Consider the following 24,619-nt stretch of genomic DNA (forward strand, 5'->3'; position numbering starts at 1 on the left):
AAGTTAAGGTGGAAGTAGTGTGGCTTTACACCGCACACCCTCTTTAGAGGGAGGTTGGGTGAATAGTTTGCTCAACCAAGCATGTGACTTTGACACGGGACTGTGTAACTGGTTGGGTGTTTAGTATTAGAAAAACAAAATAAAAGCCTTTTGGAAGGTGATGTGTCAGAGCAACATCTCTTCCCAGACTTCACATCTTAGTTCCAGGAAGAAGACAGCATGTGGACATTAATGTGTAAAAATGAATAAAGCTAAAGAAAAGAACAAGATGTTCAGAGCAGTTGAGCTGCATATTGATGGGGAAAAAGAAAGAAATACTGTAGTAGAGTAGCAATATCCAGTATTCTCATTTATCCAGATTAGAAAACGCCAGCTGTCATTACAGACAAAATACTCAGCAATGTAAACTTTACATTCTGTTCAATTATAAACATGATTCAATGCATCTCTGCTGCAAAATACACCATACACACAGAAATGTCTGATATTGGCAGTAAATGTATATGATGCATTTTTATGTTGTATATATTTTGGTCATGAAACTCTGACTCCCTTTCCAGTGGCCCAGGATTAGGAAACTCCTCCACTGCCACTGAGCCACTGTTCCACAGTCAAACACAAGACCCCTGGAGGTCCAGACAGCAAAAGTACAAGTCCCATGCTGAGCCATGCTAGGACAGTCCTCTCTCTCTATCACTCCCTCTCTCCCTCTCCCTCTCCCTCCCCCCTTAGTGATTAATGGCTAATGCTGCTCTAGTACATCTCTATATCCCTCCTCATCCCTCCCTCGCTAATCGTTGTGAAATCTTAGACATGGCCTGGATTTGGCCTCCTGGAGAAAAAAAGGGGGGGTCGGATTGGATTGGGGAGGGTAGCAATTTCCACCTCCCACAGCATCCATATCACTTTTGACTTTCTTCTTCCTTCATATGCCATTGCTTCCCTGTGTTCATATACATTAAAAATAGCAGATATTTTTACACTTTGTTCATCAAGAGAAAAATTTAGGTCAGTCGGTCGGGGGAGAGACTCTTTCCTCTTCTGTACACTACCTGTGTGCCATCCAACTCTGTTTGTATGGTACCTACGTATGGTAGGTATGGTACCTAATACATCAATGATATATTAGTAAATCTTTTTTATGATGATAAAACAACATAGAGTCATCATACATACTCATACTATGTACACGTCAGTCCATTTGTATGGTATTTAAATATGTTAAATTCAAACTTCAAACGAGAGAAAACCAGAGACTCTCCTCACCTGAAAAACTTTATTCATTCAAACTTTAAAACAACCTGTTTATGTCCTCTTATGTCCTCGCCTATAAATAGAAAAGGAAAAAAAAAAAAAAAAAACTAAAAGAAAAGATACATGTAGAGTGAGTTTGTTACAGTACCACAAGAAAGCAAAGAGGTTGGGTGACTGGGCATGCAGGAAGTGGTTTGCATCCCAAAAGCCAGTGCTGGTTTATTTAAGCTTGACCGCAATCTTTTTTCAACCATGACCAAGCAGTTTAAGTTGCATAAACTTGACCAAACCTTGGCCATAAAAATGGCCATAGCCATAGAAATGGATACCAGAGAAGAGATGCAGTGGGCAGCATGTGGCAAACCATAGGAGGCAACCAATAAGTGACAAAGGATCAAGGGAACCCATCTGTATTCCTGAGTACTTTTTAATAGTGATTGGTCACGACTCCTCTCTCAACTTGTCAACTATCCTTTTAGAGGGGAAAAGATGAGAATGACTTTATAAGTTATGACCTGGATGATATTCTATCTCACACAGGCTCCGCCATCTACTGGACTATACTGGTAATACTCTCCTCAAAGCACGAGCACGGAATCGCCCACTTATATTTGCATAAATGTAGCCAGTCAGTCAGGATGTGCCTACCTATATGTGCAGACCCCATAGTATAGAAGGCAGCACAGGGTTGGGTGTATGTCACCTTTTTTGCACCTGACTCTCCTCTGGGCATGATACACCAACATGTTGTCATGCTCCTTGACAACCTGAGAAATGCGGTGCGCACGGTGTCTATTGCTTGTCTCCCGACCTCTGCAAGGTCAGGCCATGGCCCATGCATACTACCTGGGTTTGCTGGGACCCTCTACTTGTCAGCTGGGATGACTAACTTTTAGCTGGTCAGGATCAGGTTGGCTGGGTCCATGTTATGTTGCAAGAGGGCGTTAATTCATCAAAGTCACTGCACCTATAAAGTCCTGCAGAGGGCGTAATCTGTGTGAGATAGAACGAAAATTATGATATTGTAGCAACTGGTTTTACTAACAATGGCTAACCTGACTTGAAATGGAATTGCTGACAACAACTTGGTTTTCCGACTTGTACTGGGACATGATCAACTCTAGCGTGATGCCATTTTCTGACTTCCAAGGTAAATGAAACACAGTATATCCTTAGTTCTATTAGCACAGGTGGGACCCTCAACCTAGGGGGCCTGTCGGTCCCATGCTGTTGATGAAGAAACACCCTCTGTCTTATATTTTGTGGGGTCTACACATATTTGGGTAAACACATCCTGATTGGCTGTTCAGTTTATTCAGATTTCAGTGGGTGAATGTTTGCCTGTGACTGGAGAAGAGTGTTACTCATAGTGTCCAGTGGAGGGCTCAGCATGTACTAATAGAACCAAGGTTACAATGTTGTAACCTTCATTATGGTGCCCTGCATAATATATGCATATAGACAGTGATTGGCTACCGCGAAGGAAGGATGCATTGGAACCTTGCCTTAGTCTGCTGTCACAGTCTACAAATGACAAATGTTACATTTATTGATGGAGACCCTGACACTTGGTTGAAAGCTTCAGAAAAGCTGTAGTGGAACATTAGTTAAGGTTACATTGACAAAGTACTTTTTCAAGAACAGGAAAGACTTTTCACCCTCAAGTGACCCCAACAGTGAAGTGACAATAGTATAGATGACATCACTAAAAGCTGTCTTTAAACCCATATAATCACAACTACACTACATGCACCTGTGCTAACTCACCAACCAGCTTCTCACAGCGTCACATCAGTGCAACAGTAGTATTACTTTGCATTGTCTTTATGTACCTGCGGTTTAAGCAATTACTCATCTTCCACCTCTTTCTTTACACCCTTCGTTTCTCTCCTTTTCACCTCTTTGTCTGCCAATTATTTTATTTCCTTTCCTTTTTCTCCACTTTCACCCTTCCTCTCACCTCTTCCTCTACATCTTCATTGCTCCAACACTTGGCAGTAACTTGCCGTCGCAGCGCTGCACAGAACTGTATATACGCTGCCTGTTATTACCTTGGGGAACGTTTAGCAGCTCTGTGTTTAACACCATATAACCCTCGCTACATCAGCAGCGGCAACGCAGAGAAAAACCTGGGAGGTGGAAACCAGAGACGGCTTGTGTTAGGTGAGTGTCTGACTGATCACCACGATGAAGACGACAAGAGAGGGAAAGAGAGACATAGAGAGAGAGGGAGAGGGAGAGAGGGAGAGGGCGCATGTGACAAGCCTGCTTTATTTCAACCTATTGGATGATCAGTGATTCTTAAGGAGTGGGAAAATTTCTTGCGATATCTCTCACTACAAAGTAAATAGAAATCAAAGCCCTTCACGCTCCGAGACAGAAGCACTATATGAAAGAAACTATCTTAACAACCTCCTTCATTTCTGCTCTTTCTTCCTTCTGTACTTCTCATTGATTTCACGTAACCGGTGTTAAGTGAAACTATTTGAGAGGCAATGGATCCACTTGACTTTCTGTCTCAGAGGTATGCAGCGATTGGCTGCCAGTATGGTCAAATAAAGCCTCTAGTAAATCTATCTTTGGTAGTTCTTGTGTTTTTATATTCATAATTGTGAGATCAGACATTTTTTTTACAGTCCACCCAACAAATTAAAAGTCAAATTGGGACATAAAGTTAAGATTTCTTCTTTTCCTTTGAGTTGCTCACAGTTTGTGACGGTGTGGTTTTCAAAGTGTCACAACGGCCAATGTGCCTTTGAGTCTGCAGCCTCTTGGCAGATTACTGTCGCTCCCTATCATTCAACCCCCCCCACCCTCCCCTGACGAACATATTGTACATATGAACTAGCCCCCCTCCCACATCCTCCACCTTACCCAGCAACCCCCACTGCACCCCACTCATCCCCCCTTCTCCCTGATAGGGATCTGTGGGCGTTGATGCCTGTCTCAGAGGAGTTTTTGAGGGGTAGGGGAGCAACTTGACAGATAACAGGACTACCAAAGGAGTCAAAGCTGAGCCATGTCCATGTCCATCAATGTGCTTGTCCACAAGCACGGGCGAAAAAGTCACGTAGACCAAACATCGACAGCAGCTCAGGGAGAGACACTGTCAGGTGATTATAAAAAGAAAAAAAATAAATAAAAAGATTTAAAGAGCGTTCAGGGGGATTGGGCGCTGAGACATGAGCTCACACACACTTACACACACACACATCCGTTCAGGGGTTTCTCTCTCCGTCCCATCATCCTCCCAGGATATCAGGTTGTAATTGATATATGGGCTTGACTGTCTCCCCCCACCTCACTGTCGTACGTGTGTGTGTGTTAAGGTTGGCTTATCTAGATTTCACCCGTGATTCTTCCTATTGCCCTCTCTCTGGGCTGACCCACCACTTCCCCGCGCGGGATGGACAGAGATGGATGAGCGCAGGAAAAAAAAATAAAAGAAAAAAAGAAGGTGCGTCACTCCACAATTCCACAAAAGGCCTAATGTGTTATCAAAGTAACTTCCAGCATATTAGCGACAAGAAGCCCCAACCCCCTCATATCCTCTGTCCCCCCTCCCAGCACACACCGCCTCCCTCTCCTCCTTTGTGGCATTGCTCGCTCGCCTCGGCAAGCTTCCTGAATTAAACTGCCGGCTTCCTGTTCTTTTATATGCACGGCCACATCTGGGGCGCCCGCTCGCAGGGCCCCGCCGCTTAATAACAATCACCTTCCCTTTCACTCGGCCCTGATTGTTTCTAATTCGCCCTGACAGATAGTAGCTGACAAGCCGCCCGCGCCTCCCTCCCTCCGTGACCCGAGCTCACTCAGCACACTTATAAGGCCTGTCATTTTTAATATTTGATTTTCACTTCGTAAAAAGTTATGTGTTTTAGAGCTGCCACAGCCACCATCGCCACCCCTCCCCTCCTCCCCAATCGTATGATGAAATCAGTATTTAACTGAAACCACACCGAATGGCTGTCCCTCCCTTCCTCTCTCCCTTCTTGGCCCTTTCAACTTCATCCTTTTTTTTAAGCCTCCTGCTCTCCATCCCTTCTTCCTCCTCTTTCATTAATTGTCTTTCTCTCTTTCTGCCTTCATCATTTCCACCTTCTCCTTTCTTTCTGTCTCTTTCACTCAATCTCTTCTCCTCTCTTAGTTTATGAAGACAAAGCAAGTGGGAGAATGTAGCAGCGGGATTGTACAGACTCATGTAAGCCAGTGTCTAACCCACAGTGAGCCACCTTTGCAGCCACATTCATCCAGGCGTATACAGTACAAAGCCACACGGCTAAGCACAGAGCTGTGTGTATTGACAAATAACTGGCGTCCACATCCGTTTGTCAGACATGCAGCTTACTGGCTTCTAGCGTTATTTGCTTTCCATTGATTCCCATTAAAGGTATATGGAGCCATGTAAAATGCATATCAGGTAGGCTGATCATTAAATGAAAGGATGGATTCATCGACAGCTTGACGGATGACATTTTGCCGAGCGATCCATATAGCCCTTCAATGAAAACACAATTTGGAGCTTAAGACAAAGAAAAAGACGGCATTTAAGATGGAGGAGAGAAAGACAATGATTAGAAGATGGATTCACAGCATTACACAAAACCCATTTTCACCACCATTGTGCATTAACACAACATTGACACAGTCTTTTAAAACACCTACTACCCCATTTTTTTTCTCCATCATGTTGACTGATGTTGATATAATATCCTGGGGGCATCACTGAAGGCTTGTCGACATACAGCACAAAACTGATTTCCAGAAAAAGCGCATCAACATCAAAGATCACTCTTTGCCTTTATTTGACAATTAATTTTCAAAATCGAAAGAAGGTTTGGTTTGAATCTGACTGGGAATCAAACCAGTATTCAGTGCCAACACACGAGATCTTAAAGGAGGTAGTGCAAGGTAGAGGTTGTGCAGGTCAAGGTGGTGGATAGGCTAGAGAGATTATCTCCTGTCACAGACCTCTAGTTAAGGTTTGTCTTTTTATTAGTTGCAAAGTCACTTCTTCCCTAACCTAACAGAGTGTTGTGTTGCCTGCCTCTAACCGTATCTTAACCCTATTGCGTGTGGCGCGACCCACCGTCCACAAAGCTGAATTCAGACTCATGAACCTTATTACTTTATCATTGAATACTGACTGAGCGAATTAACATGTTTTTACTTTTTAGATGCACAGTATGAAATTACTGTAAAAATGTCTATTTTGTATTCCCTTTCTAAATGAGTGCCTTCCCTGCCATGCAGTACATACTGATTCAGTACTAGTTCCTCCTAATTCTGTTCCATTTAATACAAGTCAATGTGGTGTAAAAACAGCACCGAACTCAGCACCCCAAAATCACAAAAATAATGGGATTCATATGTAATTGGCAGGAGCCAATCAAGACCGTCAGACAAGACAGGCTGTCCCTGTTTGTATTTTTTGTGCTGTCAAATTGGTCAGTTGTTGTTGAGAAAAGAGACATCTAGATTTAAGGTCCAGTGTGTAGGATTTAGGGGCACCTACTGGCAGAAAATGGAATATAATATGTTTTCATTACTTTATAATCAAGTGAAGATAAGAATCATGTTTTCATAACCATAAAATGAGCGTTTCACAGTCTGCCGTGTTTTTCTACAGAATGGACAAACCAAACACTGGCTCCAAATAGGGACATCCACGTTTGTGTATTTTTGCATCAGCCATTGCAGTTCTTCTACACACTTGGCACATGCAGCCTCCCCGCTAGATGCCACTAAATCCTTGACACAGGACCTTCCAGTTACAAAGCCGAGCTCTTGAATAGTTTTCTGATTCAGTTGTTGCGTAAATGTAACAGTGTCCTATATTTGGAGTCAAAGCGAGACATCAACAACACTGTCTTGAACATAGTCTATTTGCCATGACAACAGTCTTTTCCTAACCTTAATAATATCATAACTGCCATGTGTGGATATTGGAGAAAATAAGAATTTTAAATACACTGATGTTAAAAAAAAGTAAGCAAACCAACAAACAAAAGAAACTTGTTCTTGAACGTAACTCAATATCAATATTCCTGTGTGGTAAAAGAGTTAGGCAGGATACCATTGTTTGCCATGGCCAACTAAAACTGGTACAAATCATTATTATTACAAATATAGCTGTTTCTGATCTGACACTGCTGTGGATAAGGGTCGCTCTAGGCAACTACTCAGTAAGGGTGAGGGAAGGATCGTGGTTTGGATGCAAGCACTTTGGTACTTAGGGGTTAAGGGGGCTGGTGTTTTTCCCTTCATCCTCTGTCAGGTCTTTACTGTCTTTTATCTGGTGGGGGCATAAGGTGCCCAGAAAAAGCTGTGGTTAAAAAATTCCAACATTGGTCATATTTACACGCTAAAACAAACTATGTCTGCTACCATTTTTCCTGTAGGACAGTATTCAGTGTCAGAAGGACACCCACACTTTTTACAGAAAGATAGACAGTATTTCTTATAAACATATCATAAACATATCATATACATCCAGGCAGTAATACGCCAAAAAATAAAGCATCATCAGATCACTGAATCATCCACCAACTCTGCAAACACTTTTTTTTCTGTCATTGCACTCAGTCTTGTGCACCCAAACATTGTCTAACAAACATACCCCCCACCCCGCCCGCCAAGACATACTTCCATTTCGGGACACCGAGGTGCCCGAGGCGCACCCACTGCCAATCTCCGTCTTTACCCGACGACAAAAACACAACTAATTGGAGTACCACTGCATGTTTTCACTAAAGGCACAATTTAATTACATCTGAGCTGGGAATGAGTATTTTGGGAATGTCTGTATGTTCATTCAAACAAATGGAGCGAATGAAAAGCAATATTTGTTTTGCTTTGATTAGCAAACGGGCAGGGTAATTTGTTAAGGAGAAAATGAGTGAGGGCAGAAAATCTCTGTTTAACCCCCAGCTTTCCAGTGGTGGACTACTCTAACTCTGTTTCCCTCACACACGCATACACACACTTCATCCCTAAACGTTTGTGCCCCTTCCATCCTAAACATTAATGAACTTTTGCTTCTGGCTTTGTGACTCTGACCTCCCTCTTCTGCTCTCGTTTTCTTATTTCTATCTTTTTTTTTTTTTTTTTTTGTCTGCCTTGCTTTCTCCCTGATTCTGAGTCTCCGTCCTGTGGTCCTCCTGTTCATAAATCCTTTATTAATAACTCAGTGAATAATGTAAAGAGTATTGTTTTCTCCAAGGTTGTATTAATAAACATGAATGAATTTATTTGTCTTCACCAAAGCATGATTAATGCACATTAATGCCTGGATATTGCTCACTCTGCCCTGCATCACCAAGCACATATCACCCCCACCCCGTCTCTCCCACCAAAAACAGGAAAAAAAAGACCTATCAACATTAAATATTTATGGCATAATATTAATGGTTTTGTAAAGAAAATAACAAGTTATTAATCCTCTGATTAACAACTGATTAACCTTTTTTATTAAACACGTGATCCGTGCATCATCGACTCAGGATATGTCGACTGACTGCGCTGCAGAATAATTATTTTTGTGTCTTTTCTAATTGCAAAAATCGCATGGCTGAACTATATGTGTGTGTATGTGTTTTTTTTTTCCTCTTTTGCCTTGACACATGCAGAGATACACCACTCGCACTTGTTCAAACAACATGAGATGTATGTAGCCCGAGATTACGACGGGGGATAAAGGAAAGGAAGAAAATAAAACACACAAACATAACATAACTGGCACATTCTTTCACATTGAGGGAGAACAAGAGCAGCGCCTAAATTTAGCAGCAGATCTCTTTAAAACAATGGGGTTTAATTCACATATCCGTTTATTCTGCAGTCACTGGCATGGGGTGGGAAAGTGGAGTGAAAACACGGCTGAAGGACAAAACATTTTTTCCTCCTTTTTTGTGTCTCTGCTCATCCCAAAGCTATTGTCTGTGTATTTTTAGTTCTTGTCAACTGAAAGACAGTTATGTTGTGTTTTCTGACATAATGGCACTGTCTTCAGATTGGAGAATTAGGCACAATTTGAATCTCTAGTTGAAATCCACCATTTTTTTCATCTCTTATTTTTTAGTAGTGTTTTAGAAATGGTTCAGTGTTAGACCCAAAAGTAAAAGTACTCATTATTCAGATTGTCAGAGTATAATATTATTCCTGTTATTACATGATTAAACTGATGTCCTAATGTGAAAGACAGCAACAACAAATTTTAATGTTGACATTGGTTGCAGTGGAGATATTTTAGCCATCTTGATTTGTCAGGTAGTTTAATCTGTAAGAATACATCATATATGTTCTGTATGTACAGTGTTCATCTAAAAAAGTAACTACTAAATACAACTGTCAGATAAATGATAAAAAGTCCAATATTGACTCTGTATTGCTTATTTTATCTACTCCCCAAATTCTCTATTTGGCGGTTTAGCTGTAGGTAATCTCTTATTGCAGCTGTTCGGGGATTGGTTGTTGATTCATTGTTGAATCCATTCAACAATTGTAATCATGTAATTGTGCTAACTAATTTTACAATACTTTCGGTCTGACTGTTGTCAATGGAATCTTAGAGTTCTCTGATTTTTAATGATAATCATTGAATTTGTTGTTTAAAACTGTTTTCACAGTTTTACAGTTACATCCTGTAAAAACTACAGAAGTATTTTTTTTGCTATCTTCAACCTTTATGAAGCACCTTTCCCACTGCACAAAAAACCCCATTAACTCCAGCTAACATCTGGGTTTTGTGTGTAATGGGAAAGGTTACAACTGGCATTCACACACGGGTCGAATGACTCCTCAGCAGTCAGTGGTATTTATCACCTCTGGTTCTGATCAGCAGTGATTGAAACACAACACCTGGGTGAACGCGCAAAATGTAGGCATTTTACTGACAAGATGCAATGATGCGCTGCCACAAAATACCGACAGTCTTTGTCCAAGCAGCACTCAAATGTTGTTGCACATTTGTTTGTACTGAGTTTGAGACTGAATATTCAAGAGATATTAAAAAAAATAACCACTGTTACATTTTTACTTGCCTCCATGCTGCTTTCTTTTGTTTATTAGCCTGTTTTCCGGCCTGTCCCCGACATTGAACGTGACGCACTAGTTAAAAAAAAACCCCAAAACAAACAGAAAGGCATGCTCATCTGCTGCAGAGCTGTGTACAGAGGAGTTTATAGACTATTTTTAGTGGGTTTTCCTGTGTTTAAAAAAAACTGCATACACGTGCAAATTTTGGTGAAAAAAGGGTTTTAGAAATGCTTTTGCTCACTGCATAGCTGTGCACCTACGTGTATAGTGACACACAGTCAATCTAATATTTGAAATATATATTTTTCCCTGATTTGGAGGAACAATGAAGGTGACAGATATGAACAACAAACATTGTCTCAACTTTATTTTTGGTGTTCAAACATCATTACATTAATGATGTGTATTAAACAGCCGTATTGATTTTTTTTTTTTTTTTTTTTTTGACGTGCTGCTTTAACACAGACAGAAAGAATAGATCTGTACAACACACTGTATATAAATAAGGTATTCCTGTTTGAATTGTCTTTGTGTAAAGGGAAGCATGAAGTGTCAACACAGCTACATTTCCTGCAACCCGCCATTATAAAACCAAGCTCCTCACATCAACTCACCTCAGCTGTTTGCTTTACTTCAAGCCTTTCTTCCCTGTGCACCTTTGCTTGGCATCCTTTTAAGCTAAACTCGGCTTTTCTTCGGCCCAGTTTGCCAGTTTTCAGCTCTATTAAAGGCCTGAGCAATGTAAAGGACAGCAGCAATAGATGTCTTTCTGGTGAGCTGCATGAGGGGATAAATATGTTGGGGAACACTTGTTGTGAGTTTTTTTTATTTTTTATTTCCTTCGTCCCTTGCCTATGATGGATCGTGGCTCATTCCTGCGGGGGGTTTGCTTTGTTACTCTCCCCCTTTCTCTTTTTCACCCTCTTTCTTTTTCTCTCTCCCCTGCTGTTCTAAACACCAACAGCAGGCTTCACCTTGTCTGCTTTCCTTTAACAATTGGACCTTGCATGGGTCACTTTCTCACATTTTCCTCGCTTTCTCAGATCCATTATCTCAGCATTCAAATTTCTTAGCCGTCCCTTAAAGAACACATTGTTTTTCCATCTCGTATTCTTTCTTTTTTTGTTCTCTCTTTTAACTCCTGCCATCCTGGGAATCCACACAAACCAGTCACACACCCAAACTGGGGGAAAAAAATCCATCTTTGAACTTGCTTTTAGTGCTGTTTGTCCTAATTACAGATCATTTTATCCCTGTCAAAAATTCTACTTTTATTGTAATGTTGCCCTGGATGCTGATCCTATTGAGGTTCAACCTTATTTTACTCTCCTGGAGCTCCCCATAAGACCTGGATTCATCACATGTATTCCCCACGGCCCTCCCTACTGTGGTCCCTTTCTTTTTTCTCTCTGTCTCCTACCAGCTCTGTCTGTTCTTGCTGTCTTCACATTTCCTCTTTTTCATTCTTTTTTCTTTTTGAAGATATCATTTTTTATGCTATCATCAAAATGAATTAGTCTGATCCCAAAATACGCAGAAGGACATATGGTTTGGCCCAGTTTCTGAGAAGTGCCGGGTTCAGTTTTTGGTCATTCTGTGAAAAAGGATGTGTGTGTGTGTGTGTGTGTGTGTGCGTGTGCGCGTGCGTGTGTGTGTGTATGTGTGTGTGTGTTCCTTCATTTACAAGTTGGATTTTCAGGGCCTCTTGGGAGTTGGAAGGTATTTATAGTGCTGCTCACACAGAGGTGGACTTCACAGTAATTAAGAAAGCAGTAAAGGTGGTTAATTCTACTTTTCTGATCACTGTTTTAATCTTCTGTCCCGCTTTTCTTGAAAGGTACACACACACATGCACACACACACATGCACACAGAACGGCAGGTACATGAGCCTTAAGCCTCTTATGACTCCTTGTCTCCATGCAGTGCAGACACAACACTGTGTCAGGGAGAGGTTTAGGCATGGTGCGGGCCTTCCTTAATTACTGGGGGATTGCTAAGCAGATACGACTGTGCTTTCACTGCACTTGGTGCTGGGTCAGTGGAGGCCTATGAGATTAGCTGTACACACAAGCTTCAGTCAGAAAAAAATGTCAGAAACATGCTCAAAAAGAAGTTGAAGAGCTTCAGTAAGACAACAGAATAGAGTTCAAAGCCGCATCATGCTACGGAGCACTGGTCTTTGTCAGTCACATGTGTGGATTGTGTGCGACATAGCCGAGGCGCCATTTTGAAGGTATAACTACAGTTGGCGGTACGGCAAATAAGACAATTAGATAAGTTATCCAATACATTAAATCATCAAACTGGAGAAACAGAAACAAACTGAGAGAATATAATACTGAGACAAACTCGGCTGGGATGCCAGGAACTGTTACTTGGCAAAATTGTTATCTTCTAACTGCACTGATCCGTACAAACTGTCCTGATCCTGCACTGCTGTCTCCAACCTCATTCTTGGATATTGTCAACTATCTTGTTTACAGTGTAAGTGCATATACCTGTAAACACCTCAGAAACTATAAATTCCTTGAAGCCCATGGACATGTCATCAGTGGCTGGGTGCAGGATTTGCTTACATTTCAACCTAGGCTGATATGCTACTGACTTACTGTACTTTTTTATTTATCATTTAAAAATGAATGCTTAACGTTATTTATATTGCTACTACTTTATACTACTAATATAACTGAGGTCCTCTGCTTAATTTGGCATCGTGTTTCACTTAGTAGGACTCCGATTTAATAAATCAGCAGTTATAAAGATGTGTAAATTGTGTTGTTAAGGGAAACAAACATTATTTGGGAAACATAATGTTTATTCACTTTACATAGAACCAAAATTAATACTGAATTATGTAAAATGTTTGCCAAATGAGTTAGTGTCTGTTCATGAGCCATAAAAAAAATCAATGATCATCTTTTAGAAGTGGATGTTTACCTTGAGCAATCGGCTACGCTGTCTATAACAATATGTTAATGGAGCAAGGCAAGCTAATTGCTAAGGTGATTGGTTATAAAGGAAAACAACCAACACTGTGAGAAAGAAATCACCACATGTTCAAAAAGGAATAAAAAGAAGCAGAATGATCTAATCCTTCCCCCTTTTTCATACAATATAAATACTTAAAGAAATGCTTCACCTCTGCGAAGTGACCATTTGCATAACTCACCTCATGTTACATTGAATTAGTCAAGAAACTTTGTTTTTCTCACTTATGTCCACAGTGACGGAGAATCCAAAAAAGCCAAACTTTCCTCATGGATTGAAGTAAACATGGAATGCTTTTAACAACAGCAAAAAATGTATAAAAACATCTGTTTACAATTCCTCATGCAACTCGTGCAGTAAAAGCCAAGTCTTACTTATCCAGCCCACAATGCACTTCGGTTATAACAAGTTTTACATCACATGTCAAAGACAGATTGATTGATTGCCACTCATTTCCCATTTATCCAGTGTCATAAGTTTGGTACGAGTAACGTGTCTTAATATATTTCTGTCATGAAAAGTGAAAGATATATAAAGGCCTGTGCTCCCCAGTCGCCTCCAATATCTACAAAAACTTTCTGTCTTCACTCTGTAACACTTTTATTGGCTGTAGTAAAGAAACTCACTGTGAGAGCAGCAGCCTCTTATTTTCAAAGAGGCCTTTGGAAGTAACACACATGGGACTTGAACTATCATGTCTTTAATATTTAAAAGAATAGTAGAGATGTGAAACAGGATTGTGTGTGTGTGTGTGTGTGTGTGTGTGTTTAAGAGAGATTGCTGTCACTAGTAACTTGTCTGTAATACTCAGACTGACATATTAGGCTATGTGAAGGCCACTTATGAGTCAACAATTACAACACACACACACACACACACAAATTAATGTATGTAGATAAATGAATATATACACTATACACTATGTCAGTACAGCACTGCAAATGGACATTTTTTCCTTTAACAACAAACACACATGGTTATGTTTAGCCAACACATGCAAGTGGTTGGGTTTAGGAAAAAAGAACTGGGTTTGGCTTTACAGTTAAATGGAAAGTGAACATTGGCCTCCCAGGTGAAAGTCAGCGGTTGATGGACCCATCCACCACCTCTATTGCCCGCCCTACTCGGACTTCTGCCACTTTAACTTTCATTGCTGTCCCGCTGTGTTTCCTTCTGATGCTGCCGAGCACCGTTAAACAACAACAGTGACCGGCTGCGTAACACACCATTGTGACGGGGCAGCTTTTTTTGTTAGTGTCTAACGCCAGTAGTCACTGACCAAGCGCCGATTTTCGACAACTTCAGAGTGAGACTGGGTTGGCAATACCATAATTGTGTCAAGCATGCAGAACTGACACACGCCTTTTGAAATTTGAAACATCACAGTCAGAGGCGGTGCTGACTGCCTCCGACTGCTTTTGGTCTGTGGTGTCTCCATCCTAATTAGCAACCCAATGGAAAAAAAATGTTGGCATTGTACATTTCTGTAAACCACAGTTCTGTTGCATGTGTACATTATTATGTAGCGGATACGTTAAAAGTTTAGGTTTCAACAATGCTGTAGTTAATGTCTGGTTTGGTTTAGGGCACAGAAAACAGTTTGTCATGGTTAGGAAACAATCATGTTTTAGCCTAAAATGCCCAGTTTTGAGCTATCCCTGCTGGAAATGCAGCAGTGTCTCTAAAAACAAGACTGCAGTGGTCTACAGCTTGGCAGGGCATCTTGCCTAGGTGACACACAATCCTAAGTTCCCTCCACCTACCGATGACAAAGTCAGCTCACTACATCACTTAAAAAATGTTGATATGATGCTACCAATCTGTGGTTTGCAGAAATGTATGATGCCATTTTCTTCTGGCAACTGGGCTGCTCGAGAATTAAGACAAAGGGCACTGAAGGTGTTCTTTAGGCTTGTGGTGGACCAACACCATACTAAGAAAACATTTGTAGTTTTTTTTTTCTTCCCTTCTTAATCCATTTTTTTTTTACCATGCTCCCAAGTTGATACCCAAGTCATAACTCCAAGTTTAAGCTGAACAATTAGCTGAACCTTAACCTACTCTGATTCTAAATCTAAGAAGTCTCACTCCCTTAAGTGGTGGGACATTTTACACACCTACATTACTTGTGTCATACCTCCTGTAATACACCTCCTCTCTAAGAAAGTAGAGAAAAAGTGGGTGAACACCCACTTCCCTCCTCTCTGCGGAGCACATAGGCCTGTCACTCTGCTGTGCACACATTCGATTTGTCACTGAACAAATACAGAGGCACGTCGAGCGCAGTCAAAACACTCCAAACCATCGCGAGTTTCGGTGGGAGGATGACACTTTCGCCTCCTTGTCACCAGCGTGAGTTTGGACGTACCATCACAGGAGTTTCGGTGACAGCCCAGTGAAGGCTGCTTTGTTTGCCTAAGTCGTCTCCATTCCCTTTAATGAGCCATTATGGTTATGTTTTGTCTCAGTCGTGTTCGTTGGCTGGCTGAGTTTCTGAGACGGCAAGACAGAGGAGAAGTGGGTAGGGGGCGGTGGTGATGTGGGGAGGCCGCCTGTCTTCAAACCTCCTTGTTGTGTTTCAGTAAAGAGAAGCTATCGGAGAAAGACAGTGAAAAAGTAGGAGAAGAAATTTGAAAGTTTGTATCGATATATTAAATTTTTATCAAAAACTTGATCCAGTTAATGATGTCCACTTCTGATAATGTAGAATCTTTGTAAATAGTTTCAGAGGACAGAATTAAGGCTCTGACAATGCTCCGCCCAGTTATGACTACTTAAATCACCTATAGCATCATTGTTCCACAAAGACTTAAATTGTTTTGCTGAGGTTTTTTTTTTTTTTTTTTTCACTTTAACAAAAGCATGGCAATGTCACCACTGGCCCTCAAAAACTCCTGATGAACTCCTACAAGAGAGCAGTAGATAGCTCCCCAACTCCTCACCTTCACTCTGATAAAATTTCCATCACCTCTTTAGTCACTCTTAAACATACCCCAAATCAAAGCCTGAGTCTTGAAGCCAAACTCTCCACTATCTTTCTCCGATCCTCTTTATCCTCCTTTTCCTTTGTCTCTGTTTGCCTGGAGGTGCGAGGAGCTTCCTGTAACAGAGCGGGATGGAAAGAGATGGGATGTTGAAGGGGGTGGGGGGGGGGGAGATGAGGGGAGTTGGGTGGCTAAGCAGACACTGTGACAACCCACCTGTCAGCAGGTACTCAGTATAATTGGTAAACGAAGGCCGCGGGATAGTAGCGGGGCCCCTTCTCTTCCCTCTGTCTTCTGCTCTGTTCTTTGTTTGACGAGTATTTGAAGTTGCCAGGCAGTCGTTGGAAGCTCGTTCCCTTCCTTGTTTGGTTCAGAGGAAGACAGAGGCCAACCAGGAGAGAGGAAAAAAAGAGAACACATGTTAAATATGAATCCCGGTTAGTGCGCTGGAGGTGATCAGCCAAGGAGTGGACAGCTACGCCTGTACGTGTCATTGTGGATTGTGAATGGATAAATGTGTGTTTCATCCGTATTAGACGTTTCCTCCTCTCTCAATGCCAATTCCAGCCATCAGGCTCTGTTTGCCCTCTAATGAAACATATTCATCTTCATCACACTCTCTTGCGGCTCTCAAACTTACTTTACAACATAGTCAATTAAACCCTTAGGGGCCACTCTGTGCGAAAAAGGATATATAATGCTTTGACATTTCAGTGAGTCCACATTAGGCACACCCATAGAACATTGTGCTTTGAGCTGGATGGGAAAGAGTCATAGCCAAGCCTTGAGGTAGAGGATAGCCAGTCAGAGGGATTGGGTCTCTTATAAGCTAGTTAGCTCTTTGGATTCAGTTACTTATGCTGATGTAATAGGGCAATTGTAAGCTGATACTGAAGTCTCTCTGTGACCCCTACGCTGGCTCTTGTTCTCATATTAGGCTACCTAATATATACTTATGCGTATATAGTGTAACAATAGACTAATACATAACTAAAATGGACTGAACTCAATTGCGGAGTGTATTAGTGTTATGGATCACCATTTAGGCTTCTTAAATTTTCAGAGTGTCCTTCTCAGGACTTTTGTTATCTTCTGTCTTATCTAAATCCGCGATCGTCTGCTTTGCTTGCTTGACTTGGTCCCTCCTAGACATTCATATAGTCATTGGAACAACTGGGGTCAGCAGTGTAACGATGCAAAGCAAGTCTCATAACAAGCCCACTGCTCTGGGGCTCTGTGTGTGTGTGTGTGTAAGTGTGTAAGTGTGTCCCCTAGGCTCGTAGTTGATCCTGCATCTCGATGGCATGAAACAGCTTTACGGGGCCAACTTCTCCTCAAGGCTGAACACCCCCAACTCTTACTTGGATGTGTGTATGTGCAAGTGCACACTTCACATGCTTATCTTGAAGGCATCTCCGTACCCAATTAAGTGTCAAACGTGTTCACGAGAGTCATTTTTATTGTTGCATCATACCACACTGAAGGATTTATCGTTTTGTCAGAGTGATGACACAGGCTTTGTTTGTCTTTCCTTCAAGCCACAGTTGAAAGTTTTACAGTGATGCATTTTTTTTTATTTGGTGTGTTCTAGAGCGCAGCCAAAAAAAAGGACAAAAAAATAAAATAAATAAAAACAACTTAATTCTTTCAACGACATAATCCTCAGGGTATCAGCAGAGGTGTTAGGTCAGAGATACACTTGCTTTTAGCAACTGCGCACATGAAGACTACCTCACGTCCTCCGCATTCATTCGGAGTGTTGGTTATGCATGTCCTCAGAAATGAATGTAATGTGTCCGCAAGATGTAATACACACATGAACGGTTGGGGCAGTGTTGGCAGAATGAGACACAGAAACTTTCCATCGTCAAAATATGCTTTATACATACCATCCATAATGGCACTTCACGTTGATCTTAGAATTAACCATAGAGTAACCTCCTCAAGTGCTGCTGTTTTTGTTGTTTACATCAGGCAAATATGAATAATCTGCATAGTCTAAGTTCCCTGCTTTGCCCTCTAGTGGAATCCTTCAGTAACACCTGTAGTTTATAGGCAAGTATGTGAATAATTCCATTCACGATGCAACCAGCTTTGTATGAAAAAATATATCTCCAGCCTTAGGGCTCAAAGATGAGGGAGTCTGTCCACAGCCAACATAAATGACCATCTTTGATAGAGATAGGCGTTACAACCCTGTATCACTCCTCATGACATATACGTCGGTAACCCATAATTGATATGCAATGCCAACTCTGCATACTAGAAGTTTGTATGATTCAAATAAGTTTTCTCAATTATGTTGCGGTGACAGATGACTTTAAAAAATGTAGATAAAAAAAAAGTACTGCTTTTATGTACGTTTATGGATGGTGGGTGTACAAAGTCCAAGAATTTGACGCCAGCGACTGGCGTTTGCATTTTGAGTCCCATGTGTGGTTACATTCAGGTAATGAAGGCACTTGACTTGAGGTTAGATAAAGATTGTGCTTTCAGTTAAATATCAGAAGGGTCAATATCGGAACCCATCAGCTCTGCTGACGATGCCAATATTTAGGAGATACGGTCTAGCTAGGAGATATACACTTCCTCTTCCATGCATAACTCATTTTGGCTAATCTGTGTTAACAAATATTTGTATGTGAATGCAGATACATTTGAAAAAAAGCTAAGATAAAGCTAAATCACTGTCGGACGATAACTGATGGGTTTTGAGACTGCATTTTGGTCAAGATGTTCTGCCTCTCCACACAGGCTGTTTACCTGTTGTTTAAATGTGATTGGTCAATATTACTCAGACTACAAACTGTAACCACAACCCTTTGAATATCAAAACCTTGTCCCATTACTTTCAGATTCTGCATACAGATGCAGATATCTGTATGCACACACAGTAGAGTAAATATATAATGTCTTGTGCTTGAAGTCACATTTAATTTTTTTCAATATTTAATCAAGACCATAAAATTTCTGTAGTCTTAACCAAGTTCTTTTAGTGCCCAAATGTATCAGAAGCAACAAGAAAAATGTTTTGATCGTGCTTTTATTGCTACGTGTGGATATTGCATTGCAAGAGGGGATATTGTAGGAAAGCAAATATGCATTTCTCATTTCAATGCAGTCCTAGCCTAACATGTACCATCATTTCTAACCTTAAACATAACTCAACCCCTTTACCGAAAGCATAGTTTATTTTCTGTAACCCCAATCTCTTACTAATTTTAACCATTGTGTAATTGCCATACATGTATGTTAAGAGATGAAAAATTCTGCAAGGCAACGAACAAAAACATTTTTTTTTTTCAATAGATGTAACCAGGAGTTTTGCTGGATCATAAATTATCAGTATTCTGCGTGGTATATAATGCTTTCATTCTTTTTGTACCACGCTACAGAGGCCTGAGACTGTGATAATGTGCCGCCCTCAGACTTTTATTAATCATAATGACCTGGCCAAATCAATCAAACCAAAGCAGTTTTGGTCCATTTTGGGAAGCCAACCAAACTGCTCCAAATGTACTTAGACGGTCTTAGGATTTCTGTTCAATGGCTCATAGTTAAAACTCAAGAAGGGACTTTTAGAAAAGTTTGAAGAATTTTTCAATACCGGGATTCAAGCCATGGTTCTTAACTCCACTAATATTGTATTCCCCCAATTATGTCCAGCTGTCACGTTCGAAGGATCAAGCTTTTAATTCATAGCAAGCCATCTCAGATTTCCTATTGAAAGAGGGATAATATAGTTGTGTTTTTGTTGAGGATACTAATGTCCGCTGTTTTATGGCGGATTGTACGTGATTTCTATTTGTTGATTATGTTTGTTTGTATCAATAGATCTGTGCATTTGTGTGTGTGTGTGTGTGTGTAAAAGATGGGTAAACTCTATTTGATATGCCCAGCCACCAATATGTAGAACAACAGCGCTAGGCTTCTATTGTCTTGTGCTGCTCTATGGGGGTTAGCTGGCACTGCATGAGAACAGATGTGTTTCAAATCATTGTTGTTATTTACCAGTGATAGGCTAGAGCTCAAGAAAATGTCCCCCTGTTCTGATTTATTCATTCGGACAGTGGATTTATGCAGAGATGCTGAAAACCTGGATCTTTTCTGCATGGATAGACGGGCAGATTTATTATTCATGAAGCTAATGCATTGTTTCTGTTGCTTTATATCTCTTTTTTGTTCTCTCATCCTGCTTTTTTTCCCCTCCTTCCCCCCCTCTTCTCGATGGTGCACTGAATTCTCTCAGGCAAAGGTTGGCAGTTAAATGTCTGTGTTGAAATGAGAAGTTTGAAAGACGAAGCGCTATCTCTGTATATATGTGTGTGTGTGTGTAAACTGATTTAAATCGCTCTTTGAGCCCTACAGAATGGCGCTTTAAATGTTAAATGGGGGTTGAAGCCTGCCTGAACTAATTTGTAGGGCTTTGCACCGTGTTGACATTTAAATGTGATAAGAATAGCAAACTGTACCGCCGACCTATTTTGAAGATGCTTTCGGAATACATTCACATCAACTGTGGCCTATAATTAATAAAAAAAGACAGGCCTCCCTCGCTCCAGATTTGATTATAATACAACCTTATAAACACACCAGGGATAGATGAGAGGAGACGAAAGAAGAAGAAGAAGAACTAGGGGAGGGAAGAGAAGAGAAGAATAACAGGAATAAAAACAAGAGAAATGATGGGGGCAGGAATTAAGAGGGAGGTGGATTGCGAACACCTGGTCTTTGAGGCAGATTGCGTTGGCTGGCTGCTGTGCTATCACATTACTCTGATCCTGCCTCTCTTGTTTGTCAGAGAATTGAGAGAGAGAGAGAGAGAAGGAAAGAGAGAGAGAGGGAGAGAGAGAGAGAGGGAGAGCGGGTGGCGGTGGTGGGGGGCGGGGTCGGGGTGTGCGAAATCAGCATGCAAATAACACCACATTGTTAACTTAATCAGATGCAGGGGGAGAAAATATGGAGAGGGATGGGAGGAGTGTGGTGGGGTTGAGGGGGGATTGCCAAGGAGGTGAGGCAGAAAGGAAGAGGGGTTTTGCAGTGATGGGAGACGGCAGAGAGGGTGCGCAGATTATAACCACCCACACCCCGGCTCCACCTCCCACCACTGCCCACATCCAACACCCTGGGGCTGCTCTGGAACTCATGGAGGAGATGCCGTATATATATGTGTGTGTGTGTGTGTGTGGAGAGAGGGAATTTGAGGGATGCAGCCTCCTCAGCGCTCCATCAAGTGGCAGGCACAAGCAGTTAGCAGCCGGCTAGTGAGCTAGCTTGTCTTGGCCAAACCGCCGGTGTCACACATTTTCATAACGCTACTGTAAATGTCAAGATATTTCTGTCATAAACAATAAGAATTGCAAGGCCCAAGCAACCCGTTCAACCACTTAGACACAAATGACAGCAGTTGTGGTTCTTAAAACTACAAATCACTCCTCCCAAAAGGCCACAGCTGCACTCTTTTTGATTTTAGCAATGCATTCTTTTAGGTTAGCACCTAATAAGTTGGGAAAACATGTAGCATATATGGCATATTTTCGAATATCCTGTTCACAGCATAGTATTTCATTACATCATAACCTAATCCTCATACACATACATGCCTGTGTTTGTGTGTATGTGTGTAGTGGGACATTGTAAAGGGACAGTTACAGGAGAGTCTCTTTGTGTAAGCTTGAATACAGATGGTGTGTATGTATGTGTGTGTGTGTGTGTGTGTGTGTGTGTGTGTCTCGAGGGAGAAGTTCATACAGTGTACTACAGAGAGGTCATTTTTCATTATAAACATCCACTGCCTTAATGAACTTAGCCCCCTGCCAGAGCACACATGTACGAAAGTGCGTGTTTGTGTATGTGTGTGCGCGCTGTCTTTTTAATGAGTGTGTGTACTGTAGCCTTTGTTGTGGAAGATAAGTCTGTGACAATGCTGAAGGTCAGGCAGGGCAGAGAAGAATGAGAGAAATGCAGTGTTGGCCGGGACAGACAGCTCTGAGCTGAAGCTCTGGTGTAGACAGACGTCAAGAATCCTGGAACACAGCCAGAGCATACCTTCAGAAACTGACACACACACACCACATATTGGTGCTACTATACCTGTGAGCATCTGTATTGGATATTGACTGGATTTGTTTTGCATAAAATGTCATGTAACTCTAAGTCAAATTCAGAATCACTTCCTTTACAGAGGAGAGTTGTCTGCATTTATCTTTTACTTTTAGTTAGTTAAACCGTTTATCTATTACTCTACCCGAGCAACTACCTGAACCATCGTTTTAGTTTAGTTTCTGTTAACCACGGACATGCTACATTTGTATGTTTCATATATATCATATCAAGATTCTAAAGTAACAGGGTATGAGCGACTTTGTCATTGGGAGGTGGAGGGGATGGTGGATGACGTGACACTCAGGTGAGATCCCTGCCAAGCTGCAGACCGCTGTTCAAGACCAACAAACAAAACAGTTGGTTGGTCTTTGGCAAGTCATTGCTGCATTTCCAGGGTTTTTTTGTCGCCACCAATGGCGGACATGGGTTTTTTTTAGCCACCCATCGTGTTTCCACCAGGGATATTGCCATGAAAAGCTGTTTTTTTTCCTAAGATAACTGCATTTCCAGCTGTGATAGTGCCACAACGAGCAGTTGTTTTTTTTACCAAGACAACTGCATTTCCAACCATTATGCACATAAAACGCCTGTTTTTTATCAAATCCATTGCATTTCCAGCCCAACACATTCTCAATCCGACCTTTTCACATATGGACGTTTGGTCATGGACTTTTCATGTTGAGATATGACATGCGAGGTACCCTGGATGTGTTGGTTGGTATGCAGTGTCAACGTCAGTCAGTTACATGCATTGTTTGCAACGTTGAGACATCACTGTGTTCCCAGCCAGAGTCTTGTCACTAAAACCAGATATTTTTAGCCGGAACATTATCTTTTCCTAACCTAGTGTTTTTTGCGCGTAATCTTAACCACACATTAACCACAGTGTTTGTCAAACCATAAAGGTTCAATATCTCCGCTACACAATAACATACAAAATGTAACAGACAGAACTGTACAATGCCAGTGTTTATTCCGGTGATTGAGTTGTTCAAGTTCAAGTGTTTATTGGTATTTTTCTTAATTGAGATACTCAAAATGTTTCCACATACCCCATGGCAACTGCAGACGCACCCCCTGGGGTGCAAGTAACTCTTGTTAGGTATCACTGCTGTGAAGGATGTATCTTTCAAGTGTTGTGAGGACAAAATGTTCTTAAAAACACACACACACACACACACACACACACACACACACTGTCAGTCCATTTTGCACATGTATGAATTGTGTGCACACACTTAAATGTGTATCCCAGGTGTGTATGCATGAGTTTTGCACCAGCAGAGCTCTGAACATACTTAAGTGTGTGTGTTTGTGTGTGTCACAGAGTGTTTTGTAGTCCGGTTCACAGAGAGGCCTTCAAAAAAAAAAAAAAAAAAAGGCTCCTCTGAGGTTTCACCCAACTTCTCCTTCCTGCTTTAATCACGGCTGCCTTTCACTGAGGCGTTGGCATCGATGCAAACGCTGCCTCGCTGACATGTCTCTTCCTCTCTCACTCTTTTCTCTCCATCCCCCTTTCATTTCTTTTATTTCCTCCTGTAAATCTATTCATCCCCCACCCCGCCCCCCCCCCCCCCCCCAAACCCCATCTCTGATCTTAAGAGCAGTCGCCACAGTGTTTTTTCTGATAAACTCTGATAGATAAACATGCTCTCTTATGTCCCCGAGGCCCTCCACCCTCTCTCACGAGAGCACACCCCTCCAAAGCACTTCCTCTGCAACAATTAGTCTGTAATAAATACACCCTGGCCTTAAAGTAGATAATGCACAATTCACTCTCTCTCTTTCTTTCCTTTTATATTAAGTGCCACATTAGCTCACTGTACATATCTAACTTTGATGCGAAAGGAGGGAAAGAAGAGAGTGTGGTGATTTTTTTTCTCTCTCTCTCTCTCTTCCTCCCCAGGCACGTCAAATGTGCGTGAGAACAATAGCAGCTATAAGGCCACTAAGAGATATTATAACATATGCAGAGCATCGCAAGCATTTCCACTCAAGTCTGAGCCTCTTGATGGCTTTGATAAGATTAGTTTGCTTTCTTAAACAGGAAGTGTGCTGCTTAAAGAAAGAAAAAAAAAAGACACAGCATGGTTGCATAATAAGTTTAACTACTTCTCAGAGAGCTAAAGTTGCTTTCAAACTCTTCAGATTAACAAAAAAAAAAAGAAGCGACGCAGAAAGTGGAGGAGAGGAGAGAGATAGAAAGGGAGTTTATCAAAGTGATGGAATAAAGAGAGATTTAACACGGTC

The 24,619-nt window shown here is 41.4% G+C and overlaps 1 protein-coding gene across 6 annotated transcripts in view; it reads left to right on the forward strand.

The window, feature by feature from the left end:
- The window catches only part of znf536 (zinc finger protein 536), a 266,177-nt gene that overhangs the window by 99,436 nt on the left and 142,122 nt on the right, over positions 1-24,619 (forward strand). The gene's annotated exons all lie outside the window — the stretch shown is intronic.

Source organism: Epinephelus fuscoguttatus, linkage group LG2 (genome assembly GCF_011397635.1).
Source record: "Epinephelus fuscoguttatus linkage group LG2, E.fuscoguttatus.final_Chr_v1".
In the NCBI taxonomy this organism is placed as follows: domain Eukaryota; kingdom Metazoa; phylum Chordata; class Actinopteri; order Perciformes; family Serranidae; genus Epinephelus; species Epinephelus fuscoguttatus.